This window comes from Carettochelys insculpta, chromosome 29 (genome assembly GCF_033958435.1).
Source record: "Carettochelys insculpta isolate YL-2023 chromosome 29, ASM3395843v1, whole genome shotgun sequence".
In the NCBI taxonomy this organism is placed as follows: domain Eukaryota; kingdom Metazoa; phylum Chordata; order Testudines; family Carettochelyidae; genus Carettochelys; species Carettochelys insculpta.
Window position 1 is genome coordinate 10245167 of NC_134165.1, and position 24464 is coordinate 10269630.

A 24464-nucleotide genomic window follows, 5' to 3' on the forward strand; every position below is an offset into this window, starting at 1 on the left:
ATGGGTGAACAGATTTGCCTGGGCACAAGATGACAAATATGTTCTTTGGGGACAGGGACCAGCTTTTTCCTCTTTGCAACACCTAGTGCAATGGGGTCTTGGCCAGAGATCCCAGTAAGCGAGGGACTTGTGTGGCCACTCAGGAGAAATTCAAAGGCCACCTAGCTGGTTAGCGGCAAACCCACAGCTGGGTTTTTTGGTTCTACCGGTGGTGCACATAAGAAAAAAATATATTCTGCACAGACATGGACAAAATTCACATGTATGTGGAAAATATTAGAGGGATCATAGGTCATGGCACATGACTAGCCTCTGAGGTGCAACAGTAGTGTACCTAATCAGCAATGGTCACTGCCTAATGCAATGGTGGCCTGATCCATGGCTGAGGTGTTAGGTGCTAATGTAATATATGAATAAATAATGTACAGCCCCTAGCACTACAGGCCATGATCCAGCACTAAGGACTATGAGGTGCTAAGGAAGTGTACCCTCCAAGCCAGCTGTCCTCAATAAGAGATTTGTATCTTTCTCTATACGTACACACACAAATACCCTGCTGGCTTGCCTAGACTGATTGAACTCTTTGATTTTAGCTGAACAGTAGCAACAGCTTTGTGGGGCCGTATGTATCGTGTCTGAAGAGCATTCCCTCCTATTGATAATTTATAGACCCAGTGCAAAAGCCAGGTGTAGGCCAGCCCTTAGATCAGTGATGGGCACCCTGTAGCCCATGGGCCACATGCAACCCACTGTGGACTCCTTAGCAGGCTGCAGGCCCCCTGGCTTTCCCCCTCTCCCATGAACCTCTTGTGGCCCAGCGCCCAACACTTCCTTGCTCCTTCCCCTCCCTCCTAGCACTTTTGGAGTGTGCCAGTCACCTGAGTCATGCTCTGTCCCTGCTTCTCACCCTCCCTTCCATCGCTGGATCAGCTGTGAACTGCTGACTCGTGGCCTCCAAGCTCTGGGAGGGAGAGGGAAGAACGGGGATGGAGTAGGAATTCCAGGCTCCTCCAAAAGTGCTGGGAGGGCACGTGAGGAGCAAAGAGGTGCAGGCTCCAGTGCAGGAGAAGCACGTGTGGGAGGAGGGAACAAGAGGACCACAGTTGGAATCTGTGTGGGTTGCAGGCTGCTGCAGCCCACTGTGGTCAAGAAGGGCCACTTGTGGCCTATTCACCATTCATGGTTGCCCATCACTGCCCTAGATTCTCTTCCAAAGACTTTAATCTAAGCACAGAGAGAGAGAGAGAGAGAGACTACAGGCTGAACCTCTCTAATCTGGCACCCTGAGGACCTGACAAAGGCTGAATGAGAGAATTTGCCAAACCACAGGAAGTTAATATTGTGTAGCATATTACCAACACTCCCACTGCTTACTGGGCTCTTAGAAGAGGTTTGGGGTAAATTAGAGCTAAACAACCACACAGAACACTGAGAGCCAGGACTGGTGGCTGGAAACAAACTTTATGGGCCTGTGGGAAACTTGGCCACACATACGATAAGTGGTCATCCAACTAACTAAAATCATGCTGCATTACAGATGTTACCGGATGAAGCAGTTCTGAATTAGAGCGAGTCAACCTGTATCTCACCAGGCTCTATGATACACAAACATAAATACACCCACAGACACAGGCTGCCTTACCAGGGCTTTATCCTACAGCAAGAAATGGTCTTACAAGGACTTTATGCAACACACACGCACATGCGGACACACCCAAAGAGGCTCTTAAGAAGCCCTTCTCCTACACTTCCAAAGCCCCTTTCACAACAGCGCTCTCCTCTCTTTACAAGGCACTGTCAGTCAGCTGTGTTGGCCCACAGCTGAAGATCAGGAACTATACAACCACCTCTAGCTCCACTTGTTCCAAAGATGGCAGACACAGAGCTGGAAGCTGGTGCTGGAGGTGGCATTTCTCCTTCTCTAACCCAATTTCCCGGCTGTGGTGTTGCTTGGCCCATTAGCATGTGTGAGAGGGAAGAGGTTGCCAGGCTGCATTAATTATTGACTATGGAGCAAGAATCCCTTTTGACCCCTGTCATACTAGGTACAATTGAGTTAGCTTTGAGTTTTGATTTAATTCCAGGAATAGGGTTGTAATTCGCTTATAGCAGAGCCATTTTCCTGCCGGGCTGCAGCTGGGCTGCGTTGGTGGCAGAGGCGAGAGACACTTTCAGAAAGGTCTCCAAGTGCTTATTTCCTCAGGGATGCCACAAATGAGGTATTTTAAAATCTGGTAGTTCGGTGCACCGGGCATCTCCAGGTACTCTTATTATAGTTTAAAAGCACAAAGCCCTGCTCTTGCTTCTATTGGAGTCAATGGGAGCTCTGCTTGTGGCATCACTGGAAGGCCACTTAAGCTCACACACACACACGTTCACACACACATAAACACTTGTACATGTTCACACACACATATGCTCATACATATACATAACACATATAAATACATGCACTCTCACATGCATCCTCTCATAAACTCATAGATGCCAGCACATACACACATATGCTCATAGAGACACAGTTTACACACAAGCATGCATATACTAACACTAACTCATGTACACTAACACATGCATGTACATGCTTGATAATACACTTCTCTTAAGCAAGCGAAGGATCTACACAACACAACCATTGCCCTGCAATTGACAAAGCTATTGCTGTTTATTTTAGATCATAACTATTTTTGGCATAATAAGTTCCTTTAAATTAACATTTTTGACACACTGATTCTCTTCTCCTTTTTTATTTTCTGGACAAGGGTAGCTTTGGAATTTCTAACGCAAAAAAAAATGTCCTTTTCAATTTGCCTGTTTACCTCCTAAACTTTGTTGATGGAAAGATCAAATGGATAAAGTTCTAACCATTATTAAATATTTATCAGTTAATTACAATATGTAGATTTAGTTGCTGGGTAATTCATCTTTAGGCAGGGATACAATAAAATACACTTGCAAGTTGTGTTATCATAATTGCCTGATGCCATGGGAACAACTGGCCTGCAATGTGTTTTATATTTATCTGCATTGCTACATTTTCATTTTTGTGTGCATTGTTTTCAGGAGACTTAAAGCTGTACAGGCTCTCCTGTTACCCTGTTTGATTTTACAGCATAGCAAAGCCCAGATAATCACAGTGTCTCCCACAGAGTCCAGTGAGACTTTGCGCTTCATCCTATAAAATGAACCATGACTTGTCCAGCTTCTGCCTTGAACTCTGTGGGGCTGAAAGTGGATCTACATGCTGCCTTTCCTCCCAAAAGAGGAAACCTATTGTGGTTGCCTCTTTGAAAAGCTCAGACTAAATGTACCTTTCCACAAACCCCTACAAAGCTGAGGAAGGACCCTCCCGTCCAGAGAAATGGGTGAGTTTTAATGGAAGGCAGGGGCCATTATAAAAAACAGTGCACACGCAGGCAGGGCTCCAGAGCTGCATACTAACCGGGAGATGAATAGAGCTGGGGGCCTACTGAAGTAAGTGCTGTGTCAGTGATTAATGGGGGTGAAAGCAGGGTGAAGCCCAACCCCTAGTAAACTACAAGATGGCAAAGTGATTTTAAAAACAACAGAGCAGTGTTCCTGGAGAAAACCCACCCAGAAGAGCCAAGAAAGCTGTCCAGCACTGTTTTTAAAAGGCCTCTTTATTTTGAATACCACAACAGTACAGGAAAACACGCCAAGGGCCAAGTGGTCTTTTTAGAAAGAAAAAGTCTAAATTACAATGAGACTCTAACTTCTGGCAGGGTCAAAGTTGTAAAATGGGTACAAACATGTTTATAACTGCATTTGCTCAGCAAACAATAATCCGCTGTGCTGATAATGATTGTGGCTAGTAGAAATACCACAGCTATGGGGTTTCTCCGTAGGGTGACTGTGAGGGATTAAAGCCAAAACCGTCCTCATGAAAAGATCCCTCGGTGCCTAATCTGAGACACCTGCAGGGACCTAATTGGCAGCTGGCAAATATTCAACCCTTTCTAAAAATCGGACTGCCTTTTAAGACCCTCCCCTGCCCCTTGAAACTGAGATAGATAAAATTGCTAGTTGCTTTTCAAAAATGTTGGCCTGCACTTGGAGGAACTGGAATGCAGGGATGTTTTCAGGGCAGCTATTGACAGCTTAGTAACTAACCAAGTATAATCAACTTTGGTAATTACATGGAGCAAGTTATAAGCTCACACTGAGTTTGTCCTGTTATTGGCTGAGTTGCATGCACACACCAGTTCCTAGCTGCCTTGTCCATAGATCTCTGTACAGTTTCACACACAGCAGATAACTGGGAATGGAGGTAAGGTGAGGAAATCAAAGGATGAGTTGGTTACACTTAGAGGAGAGGTGTGTGTGTGTGTGTGTGTGTGTGTGTGTGTGTGTGTGTGTGTGTGTGTGTGTGTGTGTGTGTGTGTGTGTGTGTGTGTGTGTGTGTGTGTGTGTGTGTGTGTTCTAATGACATAATAGGACGGTTGCAATTTTCCCAGCTTGGTTTCCATGGCAGAGAGCCCTCTCAGATGCTCAAGGACTGCAGGACCCTGAAAATCTTTCCTGAGGCGCACGATGTGTGTTTAAGTGAACTGAGGGTTGCAGGGCCCAAGCTAGCGCAGACTGAGAATTTGAGCAGCACAGCTGTGGTCCAGGTTTGCAGACTGAAGAATGCACCAGACCCAGGCACATTTTCCATGGTTATTTTCTCACTTTGGCTCCTTTGCTGGGCAGGGGAATCTGGACTGGTGCTCCCCTTTCAAAGACAGAGGAGGAACCAACTTCCAGGGCAACTGCACAGGGGCTGTCAGAGATGGGCTGCCAACCCATGCACCTCCTTGGACCTTGCTGTAGAGCTTGTGCCTGGGCACATTGTACGCGCCTCCACTTGGGAGTGCACTTGAGCACTTCTACTAAGGGACAGGCTGCCAGTGCCCTTTCCTCCTTTGTCCTTCTTGCACATCATCCTTTGGATCCGGAACCAGAGCTTGAGGCTGAGCCAATCTCTCGCTCCAAAGTCAGCAGGGATACCTGAGAACATGGAACTCTTTCTCCAGCTGGGCACTGGATCATGGTGGCCCTCAGCAGAGACCTAGAAAATAAAAGGCCACACCAGCTCATCTGCTTCTGCTGTTGCAGCAGCCTCCTTCCTTCCTCCACACCCCCATCCCACACCCTTTACAACATCAGAACTTTGAAACAGTTGACATTAACATGACTGCAAGCAGTGAACTGAATGCAGTTATTTGCAAAGTCCCACTGGTGGACAGATAATATCCACATTCATTTATAAGTCTGGATTTTTAATGGCCTCCAGTAGAACCTGTGCAGACAATTTCAAAGTTTCCCTCTATTACTCAAGATTGTAATATATATACTGATTTATTTCATTCTTTTTTTTCATTCTTTCTTTCTTTCGTGCTGTGTCTACACTACATTCCCCTTTTGAAGGAAGAATGCTAATGAGGGAGATCAGAAATGCAAATGAAGCCCTGATTTACAAATCTTGTGCTTTATTTACATAATCTTGCATGATCACATTTCTGGAAGAGACTTTTCCGAAAACAAAAACAGCCATGTAGCTGGGGTTCCTTTGGGTGGTGGGGGGGGAACCTTTTTGAAAGAACCGTTGTTCCTGAAAAAAAATTAGATGTACAGGGTTCTTTTGAAAAGGTTTGTGGAGGAAGTGTCTTCCGGAAGTGGGATTTCCTTTGGAAGGACTCCCATGTCCTTCCAAAGGGTCCCCCTCTATACAGCAGCTTTGCTTTCAGAAGGGGATCTTCCAGAAACAAGATTTCATGGAGATGTGCTAATGAGGGGTGAGATAATTTAATCTGTGCCTCATTTGCATCTTCCACTCCTCTCATTACCATGCCCCTTCCAGAAGCAGGGGGCGAGTGTAGACATGACTTTAGTTCCTATTTTGAAATAGTGCCTGTTTCAAACTAGCTATTTTGAAATAGATACTATTCCTCACAGAATGAGGGCTACTAATTTCAAAGTAACTCATATGCTACATTGAATTTATTTTGAAATAGTTATTTCCTTGTGTAGACACAAGGATGGTTATTTTGAAATAACAGCTTTTGTTTTGAAATAACTATGCTGTATACGCCTAGTTCTCTCTAGCTGTGTCTACACTTGCATTCCTCTTTTGAAAGATTCATGCAAATGAAAGAAATTGAAAAGGCAAATGAAGCGGTGATTTACATATCTTGTACCTCATTTGCATAATCTCTTTTTGAAAGAGCTTCTTTTGAAAGAAAGAAAGCAGTGTAGATGGGGCTCTTTTAAAAATAAACATCATCTTAAAAAGAACCCTTCTTTCTATTTTGTTTCAGGAAGAATCGTTGTTTCAAAGATAGGGTTTATTTTCAAAAGAGCCCTGTCCACAAGGCTTTCTTTTTTTTTGAAAGACGCTCTTTCAAAAAACAGATTATGCAATTGAAGCATCAGATATGCAAATCAGTGCCTCTTTTGCATTTTCAATTTCTTTCATTTGCATGCATCTTTTCAAAGAGGAATGCAAGTGTAGACACAGCCTCTATCCCTTCATGTATCTGCCTGGGTAACTTGGCCGCCATTGATCCTATCCCTCCGTTCCTCCATCCTTCCTTTCCTTGCTACGTCCTTTTGTCCCTCAGTAAACAAATAAATAAATAAATAAACACTGCAGCATCAAAATGTAATGGCTGGCGCACAAAATATTAGAACAAGAAAGTATGCAGATTTTATTATTTTTGGATTCAAATGCATTTCTAGCACTAGGCATTGTTTTCATAAGTGCGTGAGAACAAACATTAAACATGCAGTGCAAAATTCTCTGGAGAAAGTCCTAAGTATTTATACAGTTGTTTAAAATTCTTTCAAAGGGCTACTGATGACCACTCTTTTGGAGTTGCTAAGAAACCCTTTGTCTATACACACTGTGACAAGAAAGCATTCCTGCAGGAATTAGGGTGTTTTTTGTTTTTGTTGTCAGGGGGGTGCAGAGAAAGGTTGTGTTGGTTAGTTGGTTAGCCTGTAGTTGTATCCTGTCTCTTTCAAAGGGCACATATGTCTTGGTAAACTTTTGGGGTGAGCTTTGCTGATACCATGAGGACTAGGGCTGGTCATTGATATGAAAAAACTTCTGCTCTGAATGCTTGTTTGAGAGGTCCCATGGAATGGCTGTCGCGACCATGGGCTACGTCTGAGATCTGACCACCTTTGCTCCCTAGATTCCTATTGAAGTCTTTGGCTTGTTGGAGAAGTGGATGTTTCTGTCTTCAGAGAGCAATAAGGCTGGTGCTCCTTTGGAGACTGGACAGGCTGCTGACTGACACCCCTGACCTCAGGAAACAGAACCTTCAAAAGTTGTCTGGCTGTGGCCTTGGGTGGCTTTTTGCACGTCCAGTTTCTTCTCACTCTGGGGTATTGAAGAAGAGGGGGTGGATGTCTCTCGTTCAGCATGGAAGAAGAACCCAGTGGACAGATCACTCATGGCTTCTTCTGTGGAAGATTCCACCAGCATTAGAATTCAGAGTTTTAGGACAACATGCATTGGCCACTTAAGAACATCTCTCACCTGCCATCCTGTTCATAAAGGGCCCGAACCTGCTGACAAAAAAGAAAATTAATTAAAAATAAAACTAAAATAGCTTCAGGATCAACACAGTGATGTCTTCTGTCTTTGCACCTTTTTGATCACCTCTGTGACTGGCATGTGCGGGTGTTTGTGTCCACTTTCAGGTGTGTGAATACTTGCCCCAGATTTGGTAGATCTTAATTCTTTTTAACACACAATAGATGATCTCAGGCCCTGAGGTTGCATGATAGGGTCACTCATGTTGCAATCTCGCTTGGGGGCGGGGGAAGCCTATCGATGCGTGGTGCTGGTTGTAATGGCTTGTTCAGCGTAAGCATAATAAGGTTCCCAGAGGAAAGGGAAATTTCAGTGCAATAGGTGTATTTAGAAATGCATCTTTATTAGCTGTTTATGGAAATGGACCAGAAACGCTTTCCAATCCCTCCCAGCATCTCACCCACCCTCTTGCTCCTCTTAGGAGTTTTGCAGTTGGAAGTCCTTGTTTAAAGCCAAATGATTTTCTCTGGGAAGAGACAAGCAAGGACTATTGGCAAAACCATTAGCTTCTGCAGGCAATGACAGGCATACAAAAGAGCCCTGGAAGATAAATCGAAGTGAGCAACAACAAGGAACAATGATAATGATAATTATCAACATTGTAGTCTCAGACTCTCATTAAAGGCTAGTCAAAGACACCTCACTTGCAAGACCCTGTCCCTGAAAAAGCTGGTTTCAGGTACTGTTGTGGACCACGCGGCTGTCCCAGAGCTCAGACACATGGGTGGAGTCCTACCATGAAGGAGGTCAGGTAAAGTTTGCCCATTGCCTTCATTGTCTATATGGTCAAGTTATCTCAAAATAACAACAGTTATTTCAAAATAACTTTGGCATTGTCTAAGGCCTGATCTACACTAGGCATCAAAGGCGATCCCAAATACGCAATTCTAACTATGCCTTTAGCATTGCTAGAATCGACATATCAGGATTGATTTTGTTGCCTGGTGTAGATCAGGGCTTTTTGGGCTCCTGCCGATATCCCCTACTCCACGCAGCAGGATGAAGTACCAGGGCTGAGAGCCGAGCCCAGAGAGATTGATTTTCTGCATCTTTGCTGAAGCAGAAAAATTGAACTCCAGCAGACTGTTCGCAGCTTGTCAAAAATGCAGGAAGTATAGAAAAATAAATTTGAAATAATGGGTGTGTTATATCAGTTGCAGTAAACCTCATTTCCTGAGGAATAAAGCCTGTTTCAAAACAGGCCATAACGGGCTCCTATGGCACAATTTTGAAAGGTGCTATGGACCTGGAAGTGCTGTTTTGAAATAGCTGGGTGCTATTTTGGAATACATTTTGCATATGGTTGTGTTATTTCTGAATAAGACACACTCATCCCTTGCTATACGAGCACAACTGGTTCCCAACTTTCTGCTTGTAGGCGAAAACTCATAAGAGGCACACCAAATTACAATTAAAATACATGTAAAAGTCTCTGATTGGTTCCTAGTGCTCCTAGTTGGGCGAAGGAGTGGTAGCATGCAGCTTGAAAGATAAGTGAACCTGGGGGTGGGGGGGTGTTGGAAAAGGTGCAGTACCTGTGGGGGGTGCAGTGGGCTGGGGGGGTTCCAGGCCTGGGTGGGTGTTGGGAGCAAACAGGGCTGGGGAGTGTGTGGGGAGTTGTGGGCCAGAGGTGTTGGGAGCAGGCCGGGTGGGGCTGTGGGTTTCTCCATGCCCTGACCAGGGAGCCCCGCAGCTGGCTCCGCTCGAGCCGCAGGTCTGCAAGTTTCCCCATGCCCTGACCAGGACACCGCGGCTGGCTCGTATAAATGGGGGGAGTTCACTCTTTTAGTGAACAAAAGTATGTATCTATGTCCCTCGTTTTAGTGAGTACTCATAAGTCAAGTACTCATTAAATGAGCGATGAGTGTATCTTGAATATCCATTTCAACCTGATTATCTGCACCAGTCCCCTCCTTCGAAGGAGGCACGTAAACGAGCCCGAGTGGAGAATAGCAATGAAGTGCTGCAGTGCTGTGCACCACCTCATTAGGCTAATTCTCACCACCAGAACTTTGAAGCTGCAGACTTTGAAACACTGGCAAGCTGTGTAGCCGCGGGCACTTGGAAGTACCTGCTCCACTTCAAGGTGCCCTTACTCCCTAAACGTTTGCAACTTCAAAGTTCCCGCAGTGAGAATTAGCGTAATGAGATGCTGCATTGCTATTCCATTCTTGGGTTTGTTTACATGCCCCCTTCGAAGAAGGGGCGTAGTGTAGATAAGCACAACATGCCTTATTTTGAAACAGGGCTGCTGTGTAGATGTAGCCAAAGAGGCCAAGATTTAGCTGCCTGGTTGGCACCTTGTGGGGCAGCTCCTCAGTTAATGGAAATATGCCCCAGCCACCTTGCCTGGAACAGCCCAACCAATCGAAACTGACAAAGCGGGCCTGATAGGAAAACCCACTGGGAGAGGCCGTTGGGTTATTTACCACTGGAAATCCTCCCTACAAATCTTATCTGTTTTAAGTCAGGCACAGGTTTAGTATCAGATCACTCTATGGCAGAGGAAAGGGTTGTAGTTAAAATGCCACATACCATTACAAACAAGTTGATTGGGGGCTGCTAAGATTCTAGCTACCCCCACAGAGAGACATGGCACAATAACTCCCCAGGAATAACATCCCATAACCCACACACACACCCTCAATTTCCTTTTCACATTTGTTGGTTTAATTTTCCCCCCTTGTTTCAGAAGGGAACAGCTAAAGCTCTACTGATTTCCTCTCCCATGTGTGGTGGACTATTTCCAGATGATCAGAAATCTCTTGTCCTCTCTCTCTAATGCCCTCAGAGAAAATGTTTGTGTCCCGTTTGAGTAGAAAGAACATGTGGGATTGCTTTCCTGGACTGGAAAATGTATCCAGTGTGTGTGAAAGTCACTGTGGTCAGTTTGCATGTTATATCACTGCTAATGCTGCTTTAGTGCTTTAGGCCTATATCCCCCACCATACATGTACTAAAGTCTTAACTACAGCAATGCATCAGATGAAATGGGTTTTATGCACAAACGTTTATGTCAAAATAAATCAGTTAATCTTTCAGGTGCCATAGGACTCCTTGACTAACAGGAGGAGATTGAAATGTAGGATGAGTGATATATAGAAGTGGACAAGTGCAAAGAACACCCACAGGCTACATCTACACAGGCAACTTTTGTTGACAATGCTGGGTTTTTGTCGACAAAACCTGCAGAGCACTTGCACAGTTAAAGCGCTAGGTTGAGAGCTTGTGGACAAAAGTCAGCTGTTCATTCAGCAGCATTATACTCTCCTCCATCAGGTATAACACCTGTCAACAGTGTTTTGTCGACGTAGAGCCCCTGTAGACACTTCAGTCAACAGAGAGGGCTTCCAGCTCCCCAGGCAGCCGTGTTTGCAGAGCTTCTGATCAGCCATCTAGGCAGTCTGGCTGCTCTCTGTTGACAGATTGGATTGCTCTTTCAAGCCTCCAAAGGCTACATCTACACTACCACGATCTTTCAAAAGAAGCTCTTTTGGAAGATCTGTTCCAAAAGGACATCTTTCCAAAGAGTGCATCTACACACAAAAAAGCAGATCAAGAGAGTCACCTGCTCTTTTGAAAGAGAGCATCCACCCAGCCCCCGGTCTTTCGAAAGAATGGGACAGGGATCAAAAATGAAGACTTCTTTTGGAAAAAGGGCCCTGTGGAGCGTGTATACATGTTGAAAGAAGTTTTCTAAAGGGGGCGCTCTTCCTGAAATGGGAAAGGAAGAGAGATTTTGAAAGGAGCGCCTCATTCTTTCGATTTACTTTCGAAAGAATGCTTTTTGTGCATCGACACTCCATGGGATCTTTCGAAAGAGTCCCCTTCCTTCAAAAAATCTTTTGAAACAACTTGCTAGCATAGATGCAGCCTTGATGTGTAGATGCAAACTGCCGACGGAGGTACCGCCAAGGTTTCTCTGTGGCCGGTGACCTCTGTCGACAGAATCTCCCCGTGTAGACATAGCCTGAGTCCAGAATTGCTCAAGTCAGACCTAAATCCCTCTTCAAATGTACAGCGGAAAAAGAGGGCCCTTTTTACATACCGCCAAACTAGATGAGGGAGAAATCGAACCTATGATTTTCAATTTCTAGCAAAGCCAAGAGGTGTTGAAATCACTTGGGCCTCTGCAGAACTGCACCACTCCTGCACAGAATTTTCAGTGGGCTTTGAAACAGCCTGGTGCTCAGCAGAGGACTGCAATGAGTGCTAAGATTTTTGCTCAGCCATGGGACGGGGCCAAACAGAAAGCAAACGCAACTAAGGAAACACATAAACATTGATCAACATCAGCCATTAAATTGGTCAGCCTGGTAGAAAGGGCAGGTGGGTATAGTGCAGCTATCGGATAGCCTTCAAGTGAGACTGTTTAAAAGGCGGAGGGGGGGCAAATGACCTGCGTGAGGCTATTTAAAACGTGTGGAGCAGATGCCCTGGGTACAGCTATTTAAACACTGGTGGGGGTGGATGCCCTGGATGAAGCTATTTTAAAAGGAGGTAGGGGCTGAATGCCCTGGGTGATGCTGTTTAAAAGAGTGGGGAGGGAATGCCCTGGATGAGGCTATTTAAAAGGGCGGGGGGTGGACTGATGCCCTGGGTGAGGCTGTTTAAAAGGGGCTGGGGGGCATGCCCTGGATGAGACTATTTAAAAAGGTGGGGGGGACTGATGCCCTGGGTGAGGCTATTTAAAAGGGGCTGGGGGGATGCCCTGGGAGAGTTTCATAAATAAAGAGAGTAGTTCAGATTCCCCGCTCCAAAGCCATCCAGTCCCTAAAGGCTGGGGGATTTGCCCACGCCCTCCGCTTATTGGAAGCATATTTACATTCCAGCCGATCACTGTGATTCCTCCTCGGCTTCTGGTCAATTTCATTCGCCGCTTAAAGTTTCCTTCCAAGGCGGCTGATTTACAAGGCGCTCAGCTAAACGCAGCCCGTGAGCCCCCGGGTGTAAATCTGGGGAAGTCACTGGAGCTCCACGAGCGAGGAATTTGACCTCGCAGCGCTCTGTCTTTCCCTTCCGAAGCCGTCCTTAAAGCGCGCTGAAGTTAAAAGGGTTTTTTTGCGATTTGTTTATTTAATTACCCACCTCTCTAGCCGCAGCCTTTAAGGATCAGATCACCACTGCGGAGTCTCTGCCCATGTGTTATTAGCTATAGCTGCATTTATGGTGTTTGCACTGGGCTGGGTTTAACTAAACCCTCCCGCGCTGAGTAATAAAGAGACGTAGCTGGTTCGTTTAAAGCAATCCCCGGTTTAAACTCCGTTTTGATGTTGTTCAATTACAGTTCAGTCTCTTTTTTCAAAACTCAGGTCTGGGCTGGGGCTGGGGATAAGGAAAGCTAAAAAGAGAGAGAGAGGCGGGAGTGATGTCTCAGAAGTGCGAAGCGAATCAAGGGGTTAATGTAAGAGACAGGCGGTAAAGTTGAGCAGCAAACATTTTAGAAATAAAGACCGAAAATGCATTCCTGTGCAAATCCAGATTCACCTTCGCGGGGGAAAGATTTGGCAGAGGCAAAATTTAAATAACTCAATAAATATATTAAAAAAATCCTGTGAAGGCTTCGTTCTTTTTGCAGAAATAAAAATTTGCCTAAATTGCACTGACATCATCAATAAGCCGGTGGAGTTATTCTTGCCTGGGTGTTCACTGAAAATATTTCTCTCCTCTTCCTAGTGATTCTTCCTCAGCTTTCGGAGACTGAACCCGTCACGAAAAACGTTTTAGAAAAGAGCGAAAACATAAAACAGTTTCCAAATCGTTTTGAGTAAAATGAGGAGAGATGATACACCGTGTATCGATAACTCTCTGTATAGTCTCTGACTATGCCCATATATACAATCGGGTATATACATCCAGATACATGTAGATATAGGCTGTACCCCATATATACGCCACATAGCTTGTTCTTACGCACAAAGCATACACAACATTGTGCATAAACGCGTAGCTACAGTATAGAGACGCAAAAAATCAACCTATGCGGTAGATAGATAGATAGATCGATAGATAGATCGATAGATCGTCTGTATCTTCTCCAAGCAGTCATGTAAACACTTTAAAGACTAGCGAAATAAGTTATTAGGTGATGAGCTTTCGTGGGGCAGACCCACTTCTTCAGCCCATAGCCAGACCGGAGCAGACTCAATATTTAAGGCACAGAGAACCAAAACCAGTAAGCAAGGTTGACAAATCAGAAAAATTATTATCACGGTGAGCAAATCAGAGAGCAGAGGGGCAGAAGTGGGGGGATAATAATTTTTCTGATGTCAACCTTGATTACTGTTTTTGGTTCTCTGTGCCTTAAATATTGAGTCTGCTCCGGTCTGGCTGTGGGCTGAAGAAGTGGGTCTGTCCCACGAAAGCTCATCACCTAAGAAATTATTTCTTTAGTCTTTAAAGTGCTACTGGACTGCTTCTTCGTTTTGATAGGATATAGACTAGCCCGGCTCCCTCTCTGCTACTATTCAGCTAGGCAGATGTGCAGTCTATAAAAGCGGACAATCACACAAGATCTCTCACAAATCTCTACATATGAGCCACACGTATATATGATGTACGCATGTATAGTCTATGTAGAGTACAATTACATACACACCCAAACTGGCCCCGTACATCTAGATACATAAAGCCATATATCCATATGGTCTGTACTATATATGGATTTTCCCTCTATACACACCCCACGGTCGCCCATGCCCACGGAGCTGCACAGAGACAGATGCAAGGGGCAGTTAGAAATACCAAACAACACGCGCACCTGGCTGGCTCTATTTTTAAACGTTTTTTGTACCGAAGGCCCCTCATTTCCTTGAAGCATAAATTAAGATAAAGCGATTAGCGCGCTATAAAATTTGCATCCGATTAGCATTACCGCCAGGGTTATTTTGCAGGCAAATGCAGGCGGATGTTCAAAGCGCAAACGCATTTCGATGGGAAAAAAACACCACCTTTCCCTTGCAAAATTAAAGCGGCGGCGAGTGCGGTGGGGGCGGGGGTTTGGAAAGAGGGTCTTCTCAAAGGGAATTGGGTCTGGCTTTGCTCCCCCCTCCCTCTTGTTTTTGGTGAGGGTGGGGTGGGATAAAGAGCGTTGGGAGGCTGGTCACGTTGTGTTATCTCTGGTTGATGCGTTTGCATCCGTTTAAGACCTCGGTGCATTTAATGCATTTTAGGCGATTTGCCGCTGTCGTTAACGGAGGCATTCCTCTGAAATAAAGAGATCCCGGGCTCTCAGCCTACTAAATTAACCGCTCTGAACACCCTCAGGGTCCGCATTAGTAACAGCCCTCCCCCCCTCCCCCCCCAAATATAGTCTCAAGCTCGCCCAAACACCGTGCAACCACTGCTGGAGTCGGGAGGTGTAGCTCAAAGCGAAAGAGCCATTTGTCTGAGCATCCTGGCAAAACCAGCACCATCTGCCTGGGAAGTCTGCTGTGTGGGACAGGGCAGAGAGCCCGAAATGCGCGCGCTCGCGTGTGTTTTCAATCGGCCTCCATCCCCGATCCCACGTGTGTGTGTGTGTTAAATCGACCTCCATGCCCGATCCCGTGTGTGTGTGTGTGTGTGTGTGTGTGTTAAATCGGCCTCCATGCCCGAGCCCGTGTGTGTGTGTGTGTGTGTGTGTTAAATCGACCTCCATGCCCGATCCCGTGTGTGTGTGTGTGTGTGTTTTCAATCGGCCTCCATGCCCGATCCCAGGGGTGTGTGTGTGTTTGTGTGTCTTTTCAATCGGCCTCCATGCCCGATCCCAGGGGTGTGTGTGTGTTTGTGTGTCTTTTCAATCGGCCTCCATGCCCGATCCCGTGTGTGTGTGTGTGTGTGTGTGTGTGTGTGTGTGTGTGTGTGTGTCTTTTCAATCGGCCTCCATGCCCGATCCCTGGTAGCAGCTCGTGTTGGCTTTGCACCCATATTCAGGCCAACACGGCCCGGGGTGCAACACACACTCACACAACTAAGAAAACTCTCCAGCCTCCATCTCGATCAGAACCCATTTTACACGTCCGAAGCCCAGCAGAGGGGCGGGGGGGGGGGGGAGAAAGAGGCATTTCCAATAGTCACACTTGTCAAGGGAGACCATCTTTTAGCCCTCAGCAGCAGCAAATCCATGTGAACTCTGGGTGAACCAAGATTGAGGCAATAAATCACCCTTACAAAAGCCTGCTGTTGGACTCGAGTGCCCGTCCCTTACCTTTAACGCTTTCGCGGGCGAAGGGGGGAAAGCGAACAACAGAAGTTCACATGATCTGTGTGCAACCCAAACTGGGGGGCGTGGGGGATGGGGATGGGGGGGAAAGAGGGGGGCAGGCTGGGGGATCCGCGCGTAGACGGGAAGCAAGAGGGGGGGTTTCAGAGCAAAGGGGGAGACATGATGCTATGGGGTGGGGGGGGGGAACGGGGGGAGGGAGGTGTCAGCTGCGATCTGTGAATCAGCCCAGCCTCGTTAGAGCAAAGGCTGGGCGCTTGGGCCCGTGGAGAGGAGACACAAAAGCATCCATCAGCGGAGGGACGTAGGCACCGCCACGGAGCTCGGGGAAGAAGGTCCCTTCTCTGCCGGGGGATCGATCGGCAGAGGCTGAGAGGCATTGGAGGAAGGACCAGAAATCAGGCTCTGGCTTGTGCAGTGGTGGCCTAATTTGGCCCTGGTCACCAGTAGGGTTCACTGTGTGGAAAAGGGGAGCCCTTTGCTCTGGGAAGGCCGCCCCCGGTTTTCCTGTTAATAGCGGATTGTTTTGGGGGGAGGGGGGAGGCGTGAGAGAGAGAGAGAGGGAGAGACTGGCCCGAGATAGATAGATAGATAGATAGAAGTGTAAGGGGAGGATAGACAGACGGACAGAGGGGTGTGTGGAGACAGACAGACAAACAGCTAGCTAGAGAGAGCGAGGGAGAATGTATGGGGATAGACGGACAGACAAACAGAGCGGGTGTATGGGATAGACAGACAGACAGACAGAGCCGGGTAGGCAGAGGGAAATGTTTGGGGGTAAATAGATACTGTAGACAGATACTCTTTTTTTTTCTTTTCTTCTCGTTGACACATCCTCCTCCTCTCCTCTCTGCGATTTCTTAACATGCACCATAATTGGGGCGCTCGCGCCCTTTTCTTTTAAATCCCCAGATATGATTTATGGAACTTATGCCAAAAAAAATAAAAATAGAAGCAACCCCCTGTCTGAAATCAACACAGCGCTGGAAGGCGTCCAAAAAAAAAAAGTTTAACGCACACGCACAAAAATCCATGGCTGACTAATCTAATATGACAAACTCGGTGATGGATCTAGTTTATGTTAATTCACAATGCCCTTTCCTCCAGAATTTAACTGTAAGTTAATGTACGCCGGAAACTCCAACTCTACATGGTCTGCTAATGGGTTTAGGTATTAGCTAGTTCTAACGATGCATACAAATGTACTTGTCTCTGTGGGCTGCCCTAAGATTTATGACTCTTTTGCCTTCTGTAGCTGTAAACAAGGAGGGGGAAGGAGAGGGAGGGGGGCAAAAAAAGCCCCTTAGTCTCTGCATCACTTAATGCATCCAGGAGGCCCGGGTTCTGGGAGCGAGATGCCTACGAAGTCTGCAACTTTTCCGTGTGGTGGGGCGGCTGGGGCTGTGGTACTCCTTGTGCCCACGGTTGGGCCGGGAGGAGAGAGGCTGGAACACGCGCGCGCGCGCGCGCGCGACTATGGAACGCCGAGCGGCGCAAGACGATGAAGAATGACCGGGATTCCGAGCCCGAGAGAAAGGGGTGGGGAGGGGGGGGAGGAAAGTTTCGTGCCGGGGGGGGTGGGAGGGGGAGAGATGCTCCTCTCGCGCGGATGCAAACTCCAACAAAGGAACAATGAAGATAACTGCATCCCATGAGTAGAGCGACCTTTGTACCATTCCAACCCCCTCCCCCAGGCCAGGGTTCTACTTTCTTGATTAGATTGTCCCGGTGCCAGCGAGAAACGCGCCCATTGCTTGGAAGAAGATGGTAATATCAGAGGAAAGGCTTGTTTTTTTAAAAAAGGCGACCATGGTTATGCTTGCTGGGCTAAAGGTATTTGCATAGGCTCGCCAAGGCCAGACACTCTGGCCGAATCGCTCCGTGAATGCGTTTCTAAAAGCCATCCGAGCTCTCGGGGTGTGCGGCTGGAGTCGCTCGGGCGGGCTAGGAGGGGGTTGTGCACAAGGCAGATTGCAAGCTCAGAGGAAAGGTACCTCTCTCTGTAGCTCCTCTGCAGAAGATTTACTCTTGGAAGGATAATTTTGTCGCACCTACTTTGGCAATGGGAAAAAATAAGAGTCTGGTGGGTGCGGGGCACATATGGCTTTGAACTGTTTGTGTCAGATTTATTTATGCGAGAAATTATTCTATTTTATTTCCGATTTAAAAAAAAACCCGTTCTTCCCTGTGATGATGCGATTTCTTTAAACCCGCTGAAGATTTTCGTGAACTAGCTTGTGCATTTCTGAATCTCTGCAGGCCGTTCCGTGTCGGAATCTTACTTTGGCTGTAGAGCTGCACACGTACATTTTAACTTATTCTTTCCCGACCGCTAAGTTTATTTGTGTCAATCTGGCTATTGTTTTCTATTTAACCAAGCCCCTAAAATATATTTCAGGCGGTGGAGGCTGAAGAACTGAAGAACTGGTGCATGTGAGCTGGAATTTAAAATATCATTTAAGTTTCTCGTTACTGTTACTGTTTTTCTTATTTATTTTTTTCCCTCCTGCATGAACTTGGGGCTTTGGCAGAGTTATGGGGGTTGCAGGCATTTAAGATGGTATATTGCATCTCCAGGGCTCTGAACCCTCAGAACGCAGTGTATCAATTGGAAAGCTGAACTTTGAGATTCTTGAATTGAGAAATTTACTAAAGTATTCCAGAAAGGGGGAAGGATATGTGTGGGGGGAGGTTGTTACTTTAAATCGTGTTTGGCGTTGGCTGCACCCTAGTTTTTTCATTCTTTGAATTAAAATCTGAAGGGACATCGCCTCTCTTTATTTTCCTTGGCTTGCTCCTAGCCCGCGGACGATCAGAGGGTGATTTTAAATAATGAAATTGCTTCGGATGTTTGAAACCATTGTGATCTCTTCTTTTTTATTTTATTTTGTTTTATTTTCCCCCCTGCCTCGCAGTATATGATGTCCAGATTTCAGTCAGGGATTGAGAACATCTGCAGACCGAATAAAATATTTTGAAGCTTCCTAAATACACGTTTCCCCCCACCCTTCAGACGCTGCAAACTTCCACTCTTGAAACCGCCTCTTCTCTGCTCTTGGACGAAAGCAAAACAAAACTTGGCCCAGGGAAGCAAGCGAGTCCGTCTAACAATTCGGAGGCACATGGTGTTGCTTAAAACGTTCGCTTTGAGATTCATAAAATATTTAAAGCCGTAAGTCAACTCGCTTCTATTTATTGCAGGGTATAATTCAAAATTATCGTGTATTAATAAGCCAATAATGATAATCTCTATAGGAAAAGCAGGCGAGTTGTGCCGGTTTTATGGCTGCCCTCATCCTCTCTAATGACCTTTGGCTCAGCAGTGTAATAACTCACTGCAAAATGAGCAATTGTCTGGAGTGACTTAAATACCTCTCGGTTTACACTCCGGACACTTCCAGAGTGGTAGAATCTCTGGCTTCAGAGGATCCGGGGCAGGAATGTCTCCCTTCTCTGATCAGGACTATGGGGGAAGGGGGATAACTCTGGAAAAATAACTCTGGACTACAGAGGGGGGATAACTGGAACAGACGAGAGTCTAGGGAGCGCTGCTGTCTGCATCCGTGGTACAGAATTCTCAGCTCCAAGTTTGGTTAATGTCACCTCGATTTCTTTGCACGGGGCAAGGGAATTCCTGCACCACACCCAAAGGTTATGTCAGGAAACCATTTTTATGCTCCTTGTAAAGGGCAGATAGAGCTGAGTATTGGGATCTTGGGTCATCGAAAAACAACAACAACAACAAACAAAAAATTAAAAACAAAAAACCCGAATGGCCCAATTCAGATTTCAGAGGTAATTCTTTGTGCGGGTGGCGTGGGAGAATGAAGTGTCTTTTCTGCTAAATTCTCCTCCTTCCCAGCTCCCATCCTAGATCAACGTTTTGGAGATGATGGAGGCCAGGCCCCTGCTCCCACATCTGGTTGTGTTCATTAAAGACTATTTTAAAACATCAAGAAATGGTAGTTTTGTTGTATTTGCTTGTGGGCCTATTTCCACAGCAAACTTGCTGTGCCACACAGTGTTATTGTTTTATTTCTATAAAAAGACCTAAGCTAATGTACAGTTTATTTCCCCTGGATGTATTACTTCTTCTTAAATACCCCTCCTGTGTCCGTTGGCATTAGGCTCCTATGGACGTTGGTTCCATGGGAATATAAACACTATTTGTGTGCATTAGACAATGGCGTGAGGCACTTTTGTGCATTGCATTCTACATAAGGATGATAAATAAAAAGGTTGCTAAGTCCCCCGCTCCCCCCACACACTACATATGCCCTAAGTATTCCCCAAAGAACTGGTTCTGAAGTTAAATCGAGGAGCCACCATGTGATGTAAAATGATAAATGCCTTCAGTGCAGGCTCTGAGTGGGAGCCAAGCGGCAAGAAGTCATGGAAAGGATACATCAGTAACCAGCCTTGGCACAGAAGACAGAGAGATGAGAAAATGCACATTCAACACATTCGCTTGCCACACTCACAAGGAGAATCACAAATGTGGTTCTCTGGTATGGAAGGTTGCATGTTCATTCCCACTTAGCCTTTAGAGGGTGAAATAACCAGTAGATCTTTCTCACCGTACCCGCCCCCCACCCCCACACCCCATGCACCCAAGAAACTACACATCTCTCTAATATCCATGGCATCCCTAAGATATCTATGGCAACAGATGCGGAGAATCAACAAATTTCCTCATACATACTGTATTGATCAGATCCCACTGAGGCAAGGAAATGTCAGAAACCAATTTCTAAGGATCACCATATTCTGTTCCACTGAAGTTCCTTTTAATCAAAGGGCACAGCGGCCCCTCTGCTATGGTCCCGATGGGAGAAATAATGGCTGCTGTTATATATAAATACATAATACATAACAGTTTAAAATCTAGCGGTGCTCCACATTTTACAAGGCACAGACAAACAGCTGAATAAGAGCTGTAATTTGCAAAGGCCAGGCTGCCCAGCAACACAGGAAAGCCTGTGGGTTGCTAATAATAGCCTGAAGTATCAGAGGGGTAGCTGAGTTAGTCTGTAGCTTCAAAAACAACAAGAAGCCCTGTGGCATCTTACAGAGTAACAGATATTTTGGAGCATAAGCATAAAAATAGCCTATTCCTTTGCTAACTAGGGGCAGCCTCACTCTTGGGTGATTCTTCCCAAGAAATTTAGGAGCACAAAATCAAAAACTTTGATTCTGACATTGGTAGCTAAGCAAATTCATTAGGTCCTGGATCATGAAGAAGTTTAAAAAAAGACTGAGGTATAAGATTGTAAAGTCCCAGCCAGTCAAAGGGCAATGAAAGGAAATTGGCATTCAGGGAAATTGTATTTCACTTATTTTACAGGCTAATTTTTATCATCTAAGTTTAACACAGCTTTGGCTTCAGCCCTTGAAGAACACTTGTCTCGGGACCCTACATTGGCTGAGTTTTTCTGGGTTGTAACCTTCTAGTGCAGGAATTCTCCACCTCCCATTTCCAGGAGTTAAGCACCCTTCATTCACTCTCTATAGTCAGGAAATAGGTGCACCAACTGAAGGTGGCAGTGGGGAGGAGGTGAGAAGAGGGGTGGAGATGGACAATACTGTGACTCATATGTTAAAAAATGTATTCTACTTCCCCGATATGTCATGTGTGACATCCATTCTTTAGAATCCTGGATGTTTTCTTCGCATGAGCTGACTTTCAAGGGTCAAATGGCTTTAGGAAGGCCTAGGAATGAAATGCGTTAGCCAAGGCAATGCCACTTACCTTAGCTCTCAAAGGATCTGACAACCCAAAGAACAGAACCTTAAACTGGTGCAAAACACTTAAGCTTGTGCTTAATGCTGATCAGGAGCTTAAGAGCCCTGGGATCGCTGACTCAAGGTCCATACCTCTATGTTCATGGATACCAGCGTTCTAACCTGCAGTGCCTGTCCAGATAAACAGCCCAGGTGCTCCACCTCCTTGTGCCTCTGTTTCCTCTCCTGGACTCTTGTCTATTGAGACCCTAAACAACTGGGAACTGTCTCTCCCAGTGGGTTTGTAACAGTGCCTAGCAAGACACCAGCAACAACAATAAGAGCAATAAAAGTCAATATTGTTTTTGTTTCTTACTCATCACAATGTACTCTGGTCCTTCATTTATTCTTCAAACTATTCCATAAAACACTGGCTACAAGGGGCTGGGGGGTGGGATCCATCGGCCTGCAAGTGACTAGAAGATCTCTGACAAGCATGTGCCTTGAGCGAGGAAAGCTGGGGGAAGGGAATGTCTTTTCTTGGACTCACTTCTCTTGGTAGAAGAGACAAACTTCCAAGCTCCATGGATCCTGAAGAAAAGCCTGGTGGAGTTTGTAATAGTGTCTCTGTCCCCAGCAAAAGCTGGCCCAATAAAAGACATCCCCTCCCTGATGTTGTCTCTGAGGCCAACACAGCTACACTACCACCGCAGAGCAGAGGTGTCATGTCATTCAATAACTTCTGGGGAGGGGGGTCCTTAAAAAAAGATATTCTGGAACTTTTTTCAACTTCACGTAAACTAAATCCAATTCTTCACTATGGAATCAGACTCAGGTGCTAAGGAACACAGTTCCCTTGGATTTATGTTTATTTACATTAGCTGAGGCCTATAGGCCTGCTAAGCTTAATCAAGCCATGTGCATAAGCACTTTTCAATCTAATGTCCCACAACACCTGCAAAATATAAAGGGGCGAATCCTGGCCCCATTGAAGTCAATGGCAAAATACCCCCATTGATTTCAGTTGCTCCAGGATTTCACCTGAAATTCCCACCTCTGTGAAGAAAGTACAACAAAGAAGTTAATGGTAAATTTCAGTGAAAGGGCCCAGAGATCAAAGGTGTTGCCCTTAGTAGTCTGGAGGGGTTGAGTCTCACTACAGTTTGGGTTAACTATTTCTCTGCCATATACAGCGAACTGACACGCCTCTTCTGGTTAGTGTGTCAGCCCATCCGGGTAGTTTTGCTTTCAGGATCTCTTTGCCATAAATTCCATATGGAAGGTGTATGTTGGAAATGGAGCTTCAGGATTAGTTAGATTGTAACTTTGCAATGGAGACAAAATTATTATTTGCTTCCCATCCCACTTTGCCACACACATTCACACCCCAAACCCTCTTCACCACGCAAACACATGCTGACACTCACACATACTCTAAACATGCACTCATCAGACATGCATATTCATCATGCACACCTGCTCACATGCAAACATACACATTAGGAAATACACCAACACAAAGACCTGCGCACATGTATCATAACCAAATACAACTATTCACATACACACACCGAACTCAAATTCACATGCATTCTTATAACATGCACTTACACCAGCACAAACATCCATACCAATGGACCATAAATAGATATACACACAAAAGCCAATATATGCATTAGTCGGCGTTACACTGCAAGTTTTGTTGACAAAACTGGTGAACAGCCCACACACAACATGAGTTCTGTCAACAAAACTCAGCAGTTTGGCCAGCAGTGTTCTGCCTCTCAGCCATGAGGCATAACACCGCTGTTGACAGATTCTGTTGATAAAAAAGCCATATGGACACTCAGGGGTGGGGAGGGGGCCTCTCAACAGACAGGGCATCTAGGGCTACGTCTACATGAGAGGGTTTTCCCAGCAAAACTGGGCCTTGGTTGGGAAAAAGTAGAGTGCCTACATTCTATGATTTTATGAGAGGCAATTTGACAGCAGCCTTCATCTTCCCAAAGGGTAGCTCTAAAGAGCCTGTAAAGAGGCTGTTCTCAGCAGTGACAGATGGCAGATCAAGGAGCAATGGTCTCAGATTGCCTTGCGGGACGTCAAGGTTGCATATGAGGAAAAACTATTTCACTAGAAAAGTGGCAAAAGACTGGAATGCATTACCTAGAGACATGGTGGAATCTCCATCCTCAGAGGTTTTTAAATCACAGCTTGACAAAGCCCTGGCTGGGATGATTTAGATGGGGTTGGTCCTCCTTTGGGCAGGGGCCTGGACTAGATGGCTTCCAGGGGTCTCTTCCAACCCTAGGATTCTATTCTTCTATTCTTCTTCTACATGCAAAAAGCGCTGTGTTGATAGTTTGTCAACAAAACCCAGCACGTCTGCCGACAACAACATTATATTTTTCCCCATTGAGGCATAACGCCTCCATCAACGGTATTCTGTTGACAAAACATCTGTGCAGATGCTCTGAGGCCTTTAATCGACAGACAGAGCTTCCGGTTCACTGGGCAGCCCTGTTCGCAGAGCTTCTGGTGAGCCGTTCTGTCGAGCGAGGGCCGGGCACAGAGTAGATTGCTTTTCAATCTGCTTTTATGTATAGATGTAATCTGTGGACAGAAGTTTTGCAAGGAAATTCCTTCTGGTCGTGTCTACACTAGCTCAAAACTTTGAAATGGCCATGCAAATGGCCATTTCGAAGTTTACTAATGAAGCTCTGAAATACATATTCAGCGCCTCATCAGAATGTCGGCAGCCGCGGCACTTTGAAATTGACACGGCTTACCGCTGCGCTGCTCGTCCAGACGGGGCTCCTTTTCGAAAGGACCCCAGCAACTTTGAAATCCCCTTATTCCTAACAGCAGATAGGACCTGGTGATAACAGCAGATAGGAATACTACGACTTCATTAGTAAACTTCGAAATGGCCATTTGCATGGC

General features: G+C 45.8%; 1 protein-coding gene across 20 annotated transcripts in view; it reads right to left on the reverse strand.

The window, feature by feature from the left end:
* Positions 1-4335: 4335 nt before the first annotated feature.
* Positions 4336-24464, reverse strand: part of HOXC5 (homeobox C5) — a 75937-nt gene continuing 55808 nt past the window's right edge. For 4 of the 20 annotated variants that reach the window (XR_012642756.1, XR_012642758.1, XR_012642765.1 and 1 more), the window contains one exon: positions 6536-7572. The gene's annotated coding sequence lies outside the window, so the exon portion shown is untranslated. Of the gene's footprint in view, positions 5069-6535; positions 7576-12425; positions 12458-24464 lie in introns of those variants that run through there. The other 16 variants (XR_012642762.1, XR_012642775.1, XR_012642776.1 and 13 more) reach the window with 8 other exon arrangements.